This window comes from Babylonia areolata, chromosome 21 (assembly GCF_041734735.1).
Source record: "Babylonia areolata isolate BAREFJ2019XMU chromosome 21, ASM4173473v1, whole genome shotgun sequence".
Lineage (NCBI taxonomy): Eukaryota > Metazoa > Mollusca > Gastropoda > Neogastropoda > Buccinidae > Babylonia > Babylonia areolata.
The window spans coordinates 49,220,637-49,237,470 of NC_134896.1; positions in this window are offsets into that span (position 1 = coordinate 49,220,637).

Here is a 16,834-nt window from a genome sequence, read left to right on the forward strand (position 1 = left end):
GAATGAGTGGCACCACATATTTATACGTTTCGTTCTCTGCAAAGTGCACATACCAGTTCTCTGGAAAACAATAAATAAAGCGCTGTTTAAATCTAGTAAATTGCTTTTTCGTTTCCCACCTCCTGAGTAACCCAGAGCACAAAAGCCATTCTTTATCATAGCTTTCTTAAGTCAGACACTCTGTTACAGAGCTCCATTTCATCTTGTCTGACTGCATTTCACAAGCTTGTCTACGAACACGCGTCATGTACAGTCGAGCTAGATTTTTTCTTCTAATTATCTGAGATGTTGGACATGAGCTCTTGTTAAAAAAAGAAAACAAAAAAAAAAAGAAAAAAAAAAGAAAGGGATATTCTTCGTGGCATATTTTGTTTGAGAATTGAAGGGGTACATTCAGAAACTGTTTAATTGCTAGAGAATGTACATTGTCCACCTTTTTTTTTTTTTTTTTTTTTTTTTACAGAGTACCTTAATTTCTCCACCATGGGTCAGGATTGGTTCTATTAGAGCACAAAACAGCTTCCAATATGGACAGTCATCAAGGGAAATAAGTTTTCTCATTGTACGAAGAATTTCAATCCAATCAGCCCCTGTCTACCGTTCCCATCTACTTCTGACCACCATGACGTTGGATTTAATGTGTCAGTGAAAACCAGGCCTAGCTATTGGCATTAGTATTTATTTGTCAACTTGATCTCCTCATTCCCATACTACCACATTTCGTTTGCTGTAAGATGGCCCCTTTTATGGAAAACTGCAATGCCGGTTTTATCCAAATTTACTGTTAAATTTAGTCCATCTGATTCAGTTCTTAGCACATTGTGCTGGTTTTTTAAGCCAGTTGCAACGTCTGATGGTAAAAAAAAAAACACCACCATTATCGAGCAACAGTAATTAGATGTTTCTACAGCTCCTGAAATTATCTGTATGCCAAGCCATCCACGTTGGTATAACCCTTCTGCGAGTTAGTTACAGTATAAATCGCCAAGTGCCTAACCAATTAAAAACACCTTTTAATGATTTTGTATAACTTTCAGTCAACATCTGGTTTACCTCAAGATTTCCCAACATCAATTTCTGTTTACAGAGTCGAAAGCCGTCTTTAAATTAACCAAAACAAACAAAACAAAAAAACAAAAAAAGAGTTTCTAGATATGTGTTTTTGTGAGATATACAACATGAAGCAAATATATCAACAGTGCTATACCCTCCCTCAGTCCTGCTTGTTCTTCAATTGTTTTCCTCCATCTCTGCCCATTTCATAAATCAAGATACTGGCATACATATTACCAAATACACTTGACAAAGTGACTCCCCAATAATTATCAGGGTTATTGTCACACTTTTTTATGTAAAGATATGATATGAGAGAGAGAGTGGGAGGGGGTGCGGGGGTCTTGTGTTTATGACTGAATGCATATGAGCGCATACACACACACACACACACACACGGACACCAATGACACCACCACCACCAGTCACGCCTCCACTACCACCACAACCATCACCACTACCATCTCCAACACACGACGATAGCATCACAACAAGTGAACTGAAAACCTGAACCATTTTAAAATAACACTCCAGGCTCTGTGGCAGTGCAACGTATCGTGCTGAACTGTAATTATTGGACACCTGTCTCGGAACTGACAGTTCTTCTAGTTCTCCCATCTAACACGTGTGTTTCTGAGTGCCACCTAAAAACGAGAGTGATGATGTAGGCAAAAGGCTAAGAAATAGAACACGTATGACAAACGAGTTTCAAAGAAAAGCAGCGAGACTCAAACAAAGCAACCTTAACCAAACCCAGACCGAAGCCCTGATCAACTTGACCTTTGAAGCCTTTTAGGTTGATAAATTCCACTTCAAGTGAAAGCTGCTTTACTTTTCACTGTCTAGAAATAAAGTACAAGACTTGGAATATACGTTCCAGTGATAACTGTGAGTTCGTAAAGCTCGTATGCTTTGATAAAAACGCAAATAAAACTGGACAAGCTACGTAAAGGAACTTCAAATAATTAGAAACGCCTGTGCGCTCCGCGCGTGCATTCAGTGCGTGTAGTCGCGGGTGTATGTGCAGTACACCTGAATGCCCTTGTGTGGGGGTCAGATATTCTGGTGTGTCTGTGAGTGAACATACGTGAACTTGATTATGTATGCTAATGCTGGAAACTGTCGCCAAAACGTTAAGTGATATTGAAGTGGCACCAGGTCTTCTTATGAGGAAAATCAAAATGATCTTACAATCTAAATAACTTGTAATACTCAGCAACATAGAGAACGTTTACTGTTGGGATTTGTTTGTAGAACACATTACCGCTACTGAAATGGGACATATCCAGAACAGTAAAAGCATCAGTATCTTTCAATTTCTGAAAAAAATGGATATCTTTGATCTCTTGAAAAAAGAATTGTCAGATGTAAGCTGTCTTTCCCCAATAAAACGCGTGTCCACTTTGCTCTTGTAAAACGCTGATATCTGACTGGCTTGGCTCGGCCATGCATTGAGATTTCCCATCTTCTGGACCAAAGGTATGCTGTGAGAACTGGTAGGTGGCCAGATAAGGACAATTCATAACAGGCTGACTCATACCAAGAGGCAACACAGAACAAAATTACAAGAGAACTCTGCTAGTGGACATAATTATTTCAGTGCTGTGTGCATGGGATAAAATAATGACGTTTTCAGCCAGGCTAAGCAACGTTGTTCTTCATGTCTGATACGAAGTCTGTGCTTCAGATCAATTGAAAAACACGTTACACAGTAACTGTCTAACTGGCTTGGCTTTTTTACACCTGTTTTCCTCGACCTCCAAAGTAACCTTTTCGAGATTCTCTGAGCACAAAAGATTTTGGAGCAGCCAGTTCCTGATCATATTCAGGGCTTTTGATTTGGTGTAGCCGTCGTCCAGCTGATCTACTGTCTGGGGATACTTACTGGGAAAGTGGACATAATTTTCTTCTGGATTCTTTTTTCAAGAGTTTTCCTTCGCCTTTCCAGCAGCATGTTGATGGTGTAAAGGAAAGGGTTGATAGCGGAGTTGACTGGAAGAATGATAATGGCAATGGCTACATTGACTTCACCATCAATGGGAACGCCACTGGAAGCAAGAAGACCCAAGAGACCAATAGGGAACCAACACAAAAAGTCAGACATTGCGATGGTAATCAGTCGTCGAGCAATTACAAGATCGTTAGATTTTTTGTTGGAATCTTCAGCGGCCATACTGTTCGTGCGAATAGACCAGTATATGAACATCTGCCCTGCTGCAATAAGAAGAAAGAGAACAAAGTTGACGATGATCATAACACTGAAGGAGTAGTCATGGCCAGCAAAGTCTTTCCTGGTGATGGGTAAAGGAATACAGATTCCGTTCTGACTGTAGAAGTTCCAGTGTGCTGTTACAGGCAACAGAGGAATGCCAGCTAGCATGATACCAATCAACCAAACAATCATACATGCAACATGTGCAGATTTTTTCTTGAAATGCATGTTACTGAATGGAAAGTGAAGAACTAAAAATCGATCAAATGTAATGAGACAGATGATAAATGCTGACACTTCACTGGAGAGAAGAGACAAAAACCCAGCCAGTTTGCAGCCTGCACTTCTTTTCCATATCTCATCATTCCACATATATTTCCCCTGGTATATCCGATCTGCTATACCGATCACTGCCAGGTAGATTCCCATCAGAAAGTCAGAAATACACAGATTTGTCACAAATACGCCAAAGCCGAGGTTGCTGGACACAAGATTTACCAGTGCTCTATACATAAAACTCCCAAGATTTCCGATCAAAGCCAGAGCAGCAGAAAAATACAAGGTCATGCGGTAGAAATCTGAACGTAGTAAGGCGTCACATGAAGAGATCTCATCAGAAGGAGAATGACAGTTCGTCAGAGAGAAACCTTGGGGGAGTGTCTCTTCACAACATAATTTGTAATTGTCTGCCCACACTTCCCTAAGATGTCTGAGACCTTTAAAGATATTTGTGGGGAAATCTGTCATGGGGCATCTTCTCAAATCTAGATATCCCAAGGATGGTAAGGAATGGAATCCTTTTCCAGAAATACGTTCTATACCACAGTCAGTAAAATTGAGAAAAACAAGTTTGGGAAAAACCATCAATGCTGTAACGTCCAGTTGTGATACTTTTATTCTAGACAAATCAAGTGTCTGTAAGGAAGGAAATTGTAAATTACGTCCACTGACAAGAGGAAAATTCATAGGATTTCCTGAAAGTGAGAGCTTTTGCAAGTTATTCATTTGAGTGGTGGTGAGTGATGTTAATTCATTGTCACTGATATCCAGATTGCGAAGATTAGAAAATACTAAAGCGCTAATATTTTTCAAATTGCATTTAGCCAGGTTTAAATACACCAACATGTAATTCAGCGCAAAGCTTTCTAGAGTCAGCCCACTTCCTGGGGCATGAAGAAAGCGGAGCTCTCTGTATTTTCCAGCAGGAAAGTGTCCCTGACAATAGAAGGCCAGTCCTTGGCAGGTGCAGTTCTGAGGACACGTGGCATCACAGAGCAGTTCATCATCACGTTGTGGACAGTGGAACACACCATCACAGAGATGATTGGCATGGATACAGATTTGTGATGCTCTACAACGATAGAAACCAGGACACTGGTACCTGTCACACCCTTCCTCGTCCTCACGACCTGGGCAGTCATAGACACCGTTACAGCGCACGAACACAGGCATACAGTAGGTCAGATTTCCTGGGCACAGAAAATGAGTTTCTGGACAAATACTGTTGGTTTGGTTGCGGAGAATGTCAATGGATTTTACACTGTAAGAACCGAAGCCATCAAATTCTATGAGTGCAGGGGGGTTGGGTGTTTTCATTGTGAGTTTGCTCTGACGTCAGCGTACACCGTCTTTCGTCACTGCCATCCAGGCAATGCAGAATGCCATCACATTTTAGATCACGTGCCACGCACTTGAAACAAACGCACATGTATCATTATACACAGAGCAAAATGATATCAAATTAAAGGTGTATTTGATACAAACGCTATGTCGAGAGACTAATTCAACTAACGACATACCCAATCCGCTACCCGAACAACGTACTAAATGATTCTCTCTCTCTCTCTCTCTCTCTCTCTAACTGATTGACGCATTAACGAAGAAACGAACGTGTTCCGGTGTAGTCTTTATGTGTGTTTTCAAAATGGCGGTTTTCCTTAAAAAGGAGAAACCGTTTTTGTTTTTTTTCTGTTATAATCTAACTTTCTGAAAAACAGTGATGAGTTAAGATATATAATACTTTCCATGCTAACAATGTTTCGATCACATAACAGTCAATTTGAGTGCCTGTCCCATTAGAACTGACACTGGTCTGAGTGCCATTCAATTAAGGGGGTGCCCCCATGTTGACTCTCACTTTGCAAGAAAGCTCAGGTTGCGAGAATGTGTGGGTTTTTTTCCCTCCCACGCCTTCTCTCAAATGCGAGCATTCGTTTGTCAGCGGTGTTTGTTTTTTTGTCTTTCCCAACACACATCTTATGGAAAAATGAGAGGGAAAAAAGAAGAGAGAAAGAAGTCTTTGCTACTGATTCCGATGTTGAATTTGGTCGATGCACTGCAATGATCAGTCTCATGTGAAATAAAATTGGAAAGCAAGTGCAAAGCTGATCGGTGCAAATGCTCCAACAATGACTAACTCAGACGAAATCAAAGATAAATTCTATGAAGGACCTGATGCTCTCATAACAGCAGTGAGTCACATAAGATTATTGACCTCGTGGACTTCAATGCCTAGAGTGGGGTCAGATTGCCAGACCTTGGAACGGATCCTTGGAAAGCATGGCGATAGCGAGTGAAACAGCAATGACCTGCTGCTCCTCAAGACATGTGGCACACATGGTTTTGTCATCACCAACATCCCATTCTACCTCCCTACCTGTATAAAGACACCATTAATGCATCCATAAGGTAGGTACTGGTATCTGATCGACAATTATCACCAGAAAGAGGGACAGACAAGACGTTAGACTGACAAAGGGAAAGTGTTCTGCCGAATGCTGGACGCGATGGATCATCGATTCATAGTGTCCAAGTTCAAACTTCCTATACTTCCTGAGAAAACCCCAAGGCAAGAAGACTGCGAAAAGGTTCAATGTTTCCAATCTGAAGAGCAGCAAAGCTGCTGAAGAATTCTGTGAAGACCTAGATAGCAGACTGCCAGATACTCACCAGGATCACCACTCCGGTACTGAACAGCAGTGGACGGCCTTCATAGACGGAGTCTATTCTACTACTCTCAAACACTTTGGACCAACAATCCGTAAAAATAAAGATGGTTCGAAGAGAACGACGAGAAGTTTAAGGATCTACTTTCAAAGAATTATCTACTGCTCTGAGCTCACTGAAATGATCCCACATCACAAGCAAAGGAAGATGCCAGTGGGAAACGGAAATTGCAGAGGAAACTCCATGAGGTGAAAGTTGCCTGGTTAAACAATCAGTCCGATAACATCCAGGGCTTTGCAAACAGCAACGATACCAAGGATTATTATGATTTTATTTTATTTTATTATCTCTGTGTGTGTGTGTGGCCTCAGTTGTATGCAAGATCACACTGTCACTCTCTTTTTTCGTTTTCTTCAAAGTTCTTTTTCTATATACCAAGCATTTTAACGGTGCTTTGAAGGCTGTATATGGACCTCAGTCCTCTAGCCCCCCCCCCAACCCCCCACGCCCCCCCCCCCCCTCTCCTCAGAGTAAATGGGAAACAGCTGCTAATGGTAAACGAAGTAGATTTTGGAGAGATGGGCAAAACGCTTCAACCGGGTCCTTAACCGTCCTGCCACAATTAATGATGAGGTGGACATCAGTCAGAACCTTGACAGCCTCCCTACAAAAATGCCATCAAGCAACTTTCCTACAGCAAAGCACCAAGATCAGATGCAATCCCTGCAGAAGTCTACAAATGATGCAGAAGTTGAGTGAGTTCTTCCAGTGGGATGTGGAATGAAGGAACTGTCCTGCTACAAATGAGAGATGCCAGCATGGTCCACATCTACAAGAAGAAAGGCAACTGTCAGACTTGTGACAATCACCAAGGCATCGCCCTCCTGTCCACAGCTGAGAAGATCTTGGCTTGCGTCTTGCTTAACTGCCTTCTTCAACACCTTAAGCAAGATCTCCTTCCAGACAGCCAGTGTGGCTTCCGTACAAACTGTGGAGTTGTCGACATGATATTCGCCACACGCCAACTCCAGGAAGAATGTCAAGAGCAGCACAGCGACCTTGTAGAGACCTTCGTTGATCTGACTAAGGCATTCAACATGGTCATCAGACTTGGCTTTTAGAAGATAATGAAGAAGTTTAGCTGCCCTAGAAAGTTCATCAAGATTGTTTGGTAGTGAAATTTTTGAATGATGATGACGAGTCTTTAGCCTTACCTGTGAGGAACAGTGTGAAGCATTCTCGCCTCTACACATTTCAGTAAGGTCTTCTCTGCTATTCTGATTGATGACTCACACGACTGCCAGGATGGTGTACAGGCCGTTACAAGGTAAAGGAGACTGTCACCAAAGATTTCCTATTCGCTGATGATCGTGCTCCCAATGCCAGCACAGATCTGAAGATGCAGCTATAAATGAATTGCTTTCACAAGCCTATAACAAATTTGGTTTTAAATCAGCACAAAAAGGACTGAAGTTATATACCAGACCATACCAAGAACTACTGCCCTACCAGGAACCACACTTCACATTTCAGACCTTGAAGTTACATGCAGTCAACAGCTTCACCTTTCTGGGCAGTACTATTTTACAATCAGTGAACACATATGCAGAGATCAGTAACATAACATCTGAAAGAAGTGCTGCTTTTGGGAGACTCTGTAAACATGTATTGGAGTGGATAGGACTCAACCTTACTACCACGCTGAAGGTCTACTGAGCAGTAGTCTTCACACCCTTCTCTGTGCCAGTGAGACCTGGTCTGTCGACAGCAGACACGCTGCACAGCTCAATCATTTCCACTTGAGCTGCCTCCACAGACTTTTCCACACACGATGGCAGGACAAAGTCTCAGATATCATTGTCCTGAAATGGGCTAGCACCCACAGTGTCTACATCCTCCTACAGAAAGCCCAAGCCAGATGGGCTGGCCATGACGTCAGGATCACTGACAGTGGACAACCAAGACAGCTGCTTTATGGAGGCTTGCAATGGATCAAGGAGATCTAACTTTTTAGGCTGATGCTGAGATGCAATCCATGAACTCTACATGCAGTTCGAAAAGAAAAAGGTATAGATCTAATCTTGTGCAAGAGCAAGACGTCAGACAAACCTGTTTGTTGGTGCACTGAAACATTTCTAATGCTTGACAATCAGGGAAGACGCAGAAGTTCTCGTCACTGTCGTCGCTGCAGTCAGGACGGTGGTCACACACCAGGGTGTAAGGCACGTGGTCCACACCATTCGTGCACTCCATGAATGGAGGAGGTGGCGTCACGTGGTAATCACAGGCTTCAGTGGACACATCAATCTGATTGGCCCAGCACGCGTTCTTTACGTCACAAGCCAAAAACGTCAGGGTGACATGACCTGATGGGCAAAACACGTACTTTGCATCCTCATTAAGCAATTCCAGAGGCTGTAGAACTATTTCATCTAGCTTTTTCGTGGGGTCGTTTTTTTGTAACGTATCCTTTTCACACAGAAAGGAAGTGGTAATGTTTTCATCACAACTGTCTAGGACCAAGGTGTTTGGAACTAAAACCCAGGGAGAATACAGTGTAAGAGTTGAACAGTATATGGAAGAAGAATGGAATAAACTATTATAGACTTTTGAATAGAAGGCTGCAGATCCATCAGCCCAGTGAAAGCCATGACGATATCTGAAAACAGATGGAATGCATTTCTGCCTGAATTAAAAATCTTATAATGTATCATTTAAATCGATAACAATTATATGCACACATGTGAGAATGCACACACTATAATATACAGAGAAAAAGGCAGTGACATGCACACAGCAGCAGTAACAGCAGCAGGCAATGCAACAAGACAAAATTGTCATGGTAAGAAATGCTACACAACCCTAAATGGATAGTTTATATAGTAATGGTTACTGTACCAGTTGAGAGGATTTATCTCATCAAGTGCCTATTTGAAAAGCACATGATGGAAAAGAATTTATATTATTCCTTCTAAAACCCAGACCAAAACTTTGAATACCATTTGCACATAGTTTCTTTACATGGTCATTAACTTGCCCTGTGATCTCACTGACCACAAACTATCAAAACACTGAAGTGTGGTATGCTGCAGCCTTGTTCACAAGGCACATGCTATGGGTTAATGTCTCATTAGAAATATAATAAGTCTTGCTGTTCTTTCAGATAGAAATACTTTGTGGACTGGTGAAATATCAAGTTCGTGAAACTTAGGTTTTGAACTGTTACAGGTAAACAAATTACTTGTCATTTCGACAGGGTGTGAAAGTATTTTCATTTATTGACCAGCTACAAAGGTCAAATAGTTTGCATAAATGTTACCTCAAACCCTGTCAGTTCAAGGTTATAGTACTATGCTGTACGTTTAAGCCATGACACATTTTTACTTCAGTAACATGTGTAAGTTTCAATAAATTTCAATAATTTTCTGATAGTTTTGACAAAATATGTGTTCCAAAAAATTCACATTCACAGAGTACATAAAACTGTTTAATGCTAAATGGAACATATAAAAGGCATGGTTGATGCCTGTTGCTGTGTCTGCAGCATCATGGTACAGTTATCTTCTTTTCGTTCGCCATGACACAGTCAGTGACGGTGTGAAGTAGTCCCATCCTGTCTGCGCTCCACACAGTGTGAGTTCAGTATGTTACTGCGAGCTAGTAATTATTTTGTTTATGAGCTTTTTGCTGATTCATGGGAAGGTTTCATTCGATTTCACTGCCACGAACATCTCACTTCCGGGTCTGTGGTCGACTGCGAGACGATTCTTACTCAAGATAATGTATCCACAAAATTTAACCATCATGTTAGGTGAAACATATTCTTTTTTTTCCAACAATTTTTTAATTCCACATCTCTCACCCATTCATTCCACAAATCTTACATTCATTCATCAACATCTTTCTGCTGTGGTCGTTATACAGGGTTATCTGGAAATGGACAGGAAAAGAGAAATGAAAAGTGTCATGGAAACATGCAATATTGGCAATGACATGATATTGGAAAAATGTATAGAGCTTCAAGAATATGCGTTACAGTAAAACATCTTCATAACTACATAAATAAATAAGTCCTCTTTTTTCTTTTGTTTAAAGTTTGTTTTTTGTTGTTTTCTTTTGTTTTATTGTTGTTGTTGTTGATTTTTTTTTGCTTTGTGGTCTGCACGTGGCTTTCTTCACTGACCGAAAAAAAAAAAAAAAAAAAGAGTAAAATAATAATAATCATACTAATAATGATGGTAATATTGATTGTAGCAAAACAAACTATTCAAATAGAAAACACATTGTGTGATAAAGAAAAAAAGGAGATATGAATAGTCCCATTCATGCTTCTTTTGTGTGGGGGTTTTCTAATGATGGACATTTGTTGCGTACTTTAATATTCTGCATGTGCATATGTATGTCTGGGTTTCTTTATGCATTAGTGTGCCTTGTATGTGACAGTTTCACCCAATTCTTTCTCAAAAGATAATGGTGATGATGATGATAACAATAACAATAATAACAACAACAATTATAATAATAATCAAAATAGCAATAATAATAATGATGATGATAATAGGTACTCAGAGGAGGAAGAGCAGCTGAACAGAAATGATAATGATATTAATTAGATGCATAATTATTGCTGTTACGACCTTAGTCAACAACGTTATTGCAGTTTTCATATACATTTAGATATGTGCCATGTATATTCAGAGCATTGTCAATGTTGTCAAGCATTATGTTTATTCTGTACCTATACGAACTGTCTTTTCTTTTTCGACGACAAAGATTGGAGATGTTGTTTTAGTTTTCTTGGCAATACTTATACACATCTTTCCAATAAGTATTATTCTGTTTATAGTATTTACCGTGTAGGTTTTTAATTTCTTTGTTTTGAAAACTTCGTTTACTGTCAGTTGTAGTTTTTTTTCCAATGTTACTGCTTACACAACGTTCAACTTCTTTCCAAAAAATTATTGACATTTGGGCATTCAAAAAGAAGTGTTCAATAAAATCTACCACATCTTTGCAAATCGTGCATTCATTATCATCAGTCACATTCTTTTTATGTAGCAGAATATTTGTTGGGTATATGTTATGGAGGATCTCCCATTGCAGTTCACGCAGTCTTACACAGTCTTGCTTCTTTGTCAACCATATTCTAAAACGCCAAGGTCGCAGGTGAGTGCAATGTGTCCATATAGTCTGTATCCTGACCTTACCCTCTTCCACCTCCTTCTTCTATAACACGAACATACCTAGTTTACCATCATCATCATTATCGTCATCGCCATCATCATCATGATCATCATCATTGACATCTTCAGTAGACTGATTTGTGTAAATGTTGGACTGCCATGGTCATGGAGAACACACCACCATTAAAAGTATTTCTAAAAGTGAGTATATCAAAGTGCGTGAATTTGTCTCCCGAATTGCACGTGTGGTTAAACGTGTTCATGTTGTGTCCAAATGGCAGTGTTTTTCCCCTCTGTATGTTTTGGGAGAGGCAGAATGACTGTCGGGTAGATGGCAGCCAGATGGATGCCTATTCGGGTAGATCGAGCCAATGATTATTTTGTTTATGAGCTTTTTGCTGCTTCATGGGAAGGTTTCGTTCGTTTTCACCGCCACGAGCGTCTCACTTCCGGGTCTGGAGTCGTCTGCCCATTGTTAGCAACTGCAACATGAATCAGCAACTCTACAAATATATAGTCTTTCCTCTGTTATTTGCTTGGTTGTATAAAGTGTCATTGGTGTGTCAGCTTACCTCTGGATTTCAGGATCATTATCTTCAGTTAGCGCAGTGACCTCGGTGGGAGCTTACTGTAAATATATGTCTAATGCGTCGTGCTGTGTCTCTGGGGTAAACCATTGTACCGGCGAGAATCCCTTGGAATTTATAGGACATTTTAACCGGGGTTCCTACGCTTTGTTTTGTACTCTGGAGAATTTTTCCCCGAATTTCATTGGTAACTTTATCTTTTTCATAGTAGTTCAAAATAGAAACATGTTATTTTTTGTGTTGGAAAACAGTTTTAACTATGACGTAAAGCGATAATGTTGCGTGATCTCGATATGACGTGTGTTTGGATTTCGTCATTTTTATTATGGACTTTAGTCTCGAAAAAGACAGCCCTTATTTGACAGTGACAACGCCTATGAAACAAGTACATTTTAAGTATCGGGAATCATCTTCTGTGCCCGATTTTTTAAATACAGAAAGCAACTCTTTGAAGATAAAACTTAATTCTCCCTATCATAAGAAAGTGATTGTTTCAGCTGTTGGAGAAGTTACACCGAGTTCAAAACCAAAGCGTGGTAGTATTCATATCAAATGTGAATACGAAAGGCAATACAATAAACTTCTACACACACACACACACACACACACACAGAGTTGCAAGCATTCCAATTGTTACCACAAAATCTCAGGTAAAAACAGTTGGAATCGTTTTCCAAGAACCTGACGTTGATATTATTGTGACTTTTCCAATTGCGAATGCCTGTCAGAAGATAACATTGAATAATTGAAAAATAACAACAATAATAACTTTAAAACTGCAAGTCTTCCAGAAAAAAACAACAACATTACAACAGACAATGTTTCTTATAACATTATACCATATTGTTCACCTGTGAGAAGATGCACACGATGTCAAGAACTTCATCACACTAAAATGTTTTGTCAGTCCAAGTCATCACAGTGCAGCAGATGTAGTCAGCAGTCCCAAACTCGGGAACATTGTCCATTAATTTCCTTTCTGTTTATCTTAAAAATGATCCTTTTGATTCAAACTCAAACTGGCTTCTGAATTTCGTGAAAGAAAATGAACAATGGGTTGTTGGTGGAGACTTCAACCCCCATGTCAGTCAGTCACTAATTCACGTCTCGTTGAAAATCTAGTAGAGTCCTCTTTATATCTTTTAAATGATGGCAGTATAACAGGAATTCCAGATGTATCAACCCATAAGGCTATATCAATTGATTTGACACTTGTTACATCAGGCTCAGCAACAGTTAGTACATGGAATGGAGAAGATGCACTGTGCATTGATCATTTACCAACCGTTCTCAAACTTCATACAAATTTTGTGTGATAAAATTAGAAATATTCCTACTGCACAGGCTGGATTCAGAAAGGGCAGATCTACTTTAGGTCACCTAGTAAAACTAACAACTAGAATGAAACATCAATTTTTAAGGAGAAAGAATATTGATGTAAAAAAAACAACTTATGACTGCATGTGGCATGCCAAATTACTGTTTAAGCTAAAGAACATCGCGTAAAGTGGAAATGTATAAAGGTGTATAAAATCTCTTTTGACAGAAAAATGCATCACCACTAAAGTTGGGAAATCATTGTCGTCTTCAAGATCAATTACATGGGTATTCCGCAAGGATCTATTATTCCCCCACTTTTGCTAAACATGATATCGTATGATTTGCCCCCCAAAATGTGTAAATCTATCAGTCTCTCCCAATACACTGATGATAAAGCGGTTTGGTTGAACGAACCTTTACGAAAAACAAAAACAAAACAGGCTTGCATTACATCAATCACATTAACAAGTTATAACAATCAGAAATTGAGAAATTAAACATTTATACATTTTATTTTGAAAGATATGGATTACCGTTTTCAACTGAAATGACAAACATGGTACTTTTTAATAATGGTGCTGTCCACCCAGAAAGTACTAACTTTTCATCTTGATGGAAAAGACATTTTCTGCAAATCTGAGGTTAAATTCCTTGGTTTTTATTTTACTCCAAACCTAACTTGGAAGAAACAACTAGAAACATAATATCAAAAGCAATGGAGAGCTTAAATTTTCTTAAAGTCGTCAGTAAACAGCCTTGAGGTCAAGACTCAAAAACACTTATTCATCTCGCTACTGCACTGTAAGATCTAGACTGACTTATGAACAAGAGGTATTTTTCTCTGCTCTTCATGTTTACCTTTAAAGGATTACAAAGCATTGATATCAAAGCCATAAAGTTATCTTTAGGTGTTCTGTTTCATACGAACACATTACAGTCGTATAGGGATAAATGTATACTACCTCTTAATGAATTAACTCACTCCCTACTAATTACCTGATATCAAGTGATGACCATGTAACCCAGTACTACCTGCCGCATGTGAAGTCTCCCAACGACGGACCAGGCGGAGGAGGAAACCTTTCCCGTTGGCTGTGAAGGCAGAAGATGATGATCAAAGGGCAGGGGGAGCTCTTGTCCTTGGCTGGAAGTCCTCCTAGGAGACGGAACTCCAAAGAAAAAACCTGCACCTGTCGAGGCCGTTCTGGTCAGGCAACCAGACTAATGTCGGAACGACAAGCTAGCCCTTTAACACCCAGCTTTCCAAAGCCCTTCTGCGACGGAGAAGTGGTAACGGGGACAGGCAGAGGATGCTGCTGGCAGTTCCTAGTCACCACTCTGCACGCAGGTGGCTGTGGGGTGATGGTCATCCGCCGTAGACTGGGGCAGATGCAGCGCTCATATCCTACCACAGCGTCAGAGCAGCCCTTTATAGGGACAGCACTGCTCTCCCCACATGGGGAAGGGGAGATAAAAGGATCCCTAAACAAAGCCTGCCTCACCAAGTACCTAGTAGGAAACAACACCCACTTGGACGTCCAACACTAGTGGTCGAAAACAACAGAAGAAAAGAACCAGGAGTCATGCCCTGACTCTGGTTGCCTGGAATGTTCGCACCCTTTTGGACAGAGACGACAGAGCAGAAAGGTGCACAGCACTCATTGCTAGAATGCTTGATCGCTACCAGGTGGACATAGCAGCCCTGAGCGAAACCAGATTTGCTGGTGAAACACAGCTGGAGGAAGTTGGAGGGGGCTACCCCTTCTACTGCACTGGGAATCCAGATGGCACCCCAAGAACCTCAGGCATGGGCTTTGCCATACAAACCAAACTTGCTCGACAGCTTGACAGCCTTGTACGTGGGATAAACGACAGGCTGATGACCCTGCGTCTGAAGCTGCCCGAGGATTGCTTCTCCACAGTCATCAGCTGCTATGCCCCAGCGATTGCCTACCCTGATGACGTCAAAGAAGCTTTCTACGAGGAGCTCAGCCGCACCATTTCAGTGGTAGACAGAAAGGACAGGCTGACAATCCTTGGGGATTTCAATGCCCGCGTCGGCGTGGACTTCTCCTCGTGGCCAAAAGTCCTAGGACAGCACCCCACTGGCAAGTGCAACTCCAACGGACTGCTTTTGCTCTTGCTCTGTGCACAGCATGGACTGACCATCACCAACACCTCTTCCAACAAGCGGACAAGTACAAGAACACATGGATGCAACCCCGCTCCAAGCAGTGGCACATGCTGGACTATGTGATTGTCCGGCAGAGGGACAGATGTGATGTTTCCATTACACGCTGCATGAAAGGAGCAGTCTGTTGGTCGGACCATCCCCTGGTATGCAGCAGATGATCATCAGACTTGCACACTAGCTCCAACCACCCAGGCAAAAACCTTCTAGAAAGCTAAACATCCACCACCTCCCTATCACCAAGGACATGCTGCAGCAGCAAATCCAAGCAGCTCTCCAATAAATTCCTGCATCAACTGATGTAAAAGAGGTATGGAGCACCTTTAAAGATGCTGTGTACACAGCAGCAGCTGACACGCTCGGCTTTGTATAGAGGAGCCACAAAGACTGGTTTGACGAAAACGACTCTGGAATCTCTAAGCTCCTGAACACACTGCATATACGGCATCAGGATCACATTTCCGATTAAGACTGCCAGAGGAAGAAGAACCAGTTCTTGCAAACCAAGCAACTCGTACAGAAGAGGCTGCGTGAGATGAAGAACACCTGGTGGGAGAGAAAGTCAGAAGACTTTCAGCCAGTTGCTTATGCTCATGACACGAAGACCTTCCATGATGGTCTCCGAGCTGTGTATGGGCAGAGAGTCACAGGATCAACCCCTGTCTGAGCCTTGCACCAGATCACCCTCCTGACAGACAAGAAAGACATCCTTGCCCGCTGGGCAGTGCACTTCAACACCCTCCTCCACAGGGACTCGTCCGTATCTGACGAGGTAATTGCAGCCCTCCCACAGCTACCAGTCAATGACTCGCTAGCTGTCCCTCCCAGCAAGGCCGAGATCCGGAAGGCCCGGAAACTGACAACGTCAGGAAAAGCACCAGGAGCGGATGGAATCCAGGCCGACATCTACAAGTGTGGAGGCGAGGTGCTGAGAGACAAGCTGACGGCCCTGTTCCAGTTTATCTGGGAAAGAGGGGAAGTCCCCCAGGATTTCAAGGATGCTTCAATTGTCCACATTTACAAACGGAAGGGAGACAAAACATCCTGTGATAACCACTGTGGAATCTCTCTCCTCTGCATCGCCGGCAAGATCTTCGCCCGCATAATACTGAACAGACTGGTTGACCATGTCTCATCCCTGAAGCACAGTGAGGCTTCCGCTCAGGCAGGGGAATATGTGACATGGTGTTTGCATTTGCCAGATGCAAGAGAAGTGCCGTGAGCAGAACAAGGAGCTCCACATGGTCTTTGTAGACCTGACAAAGGCTATCGATATGGTGAACCGCAGTGGTCTGTGGAAGATCCTCCTAAAGTTCGGTTGCCCAGAGAGCCTAATCCAGCT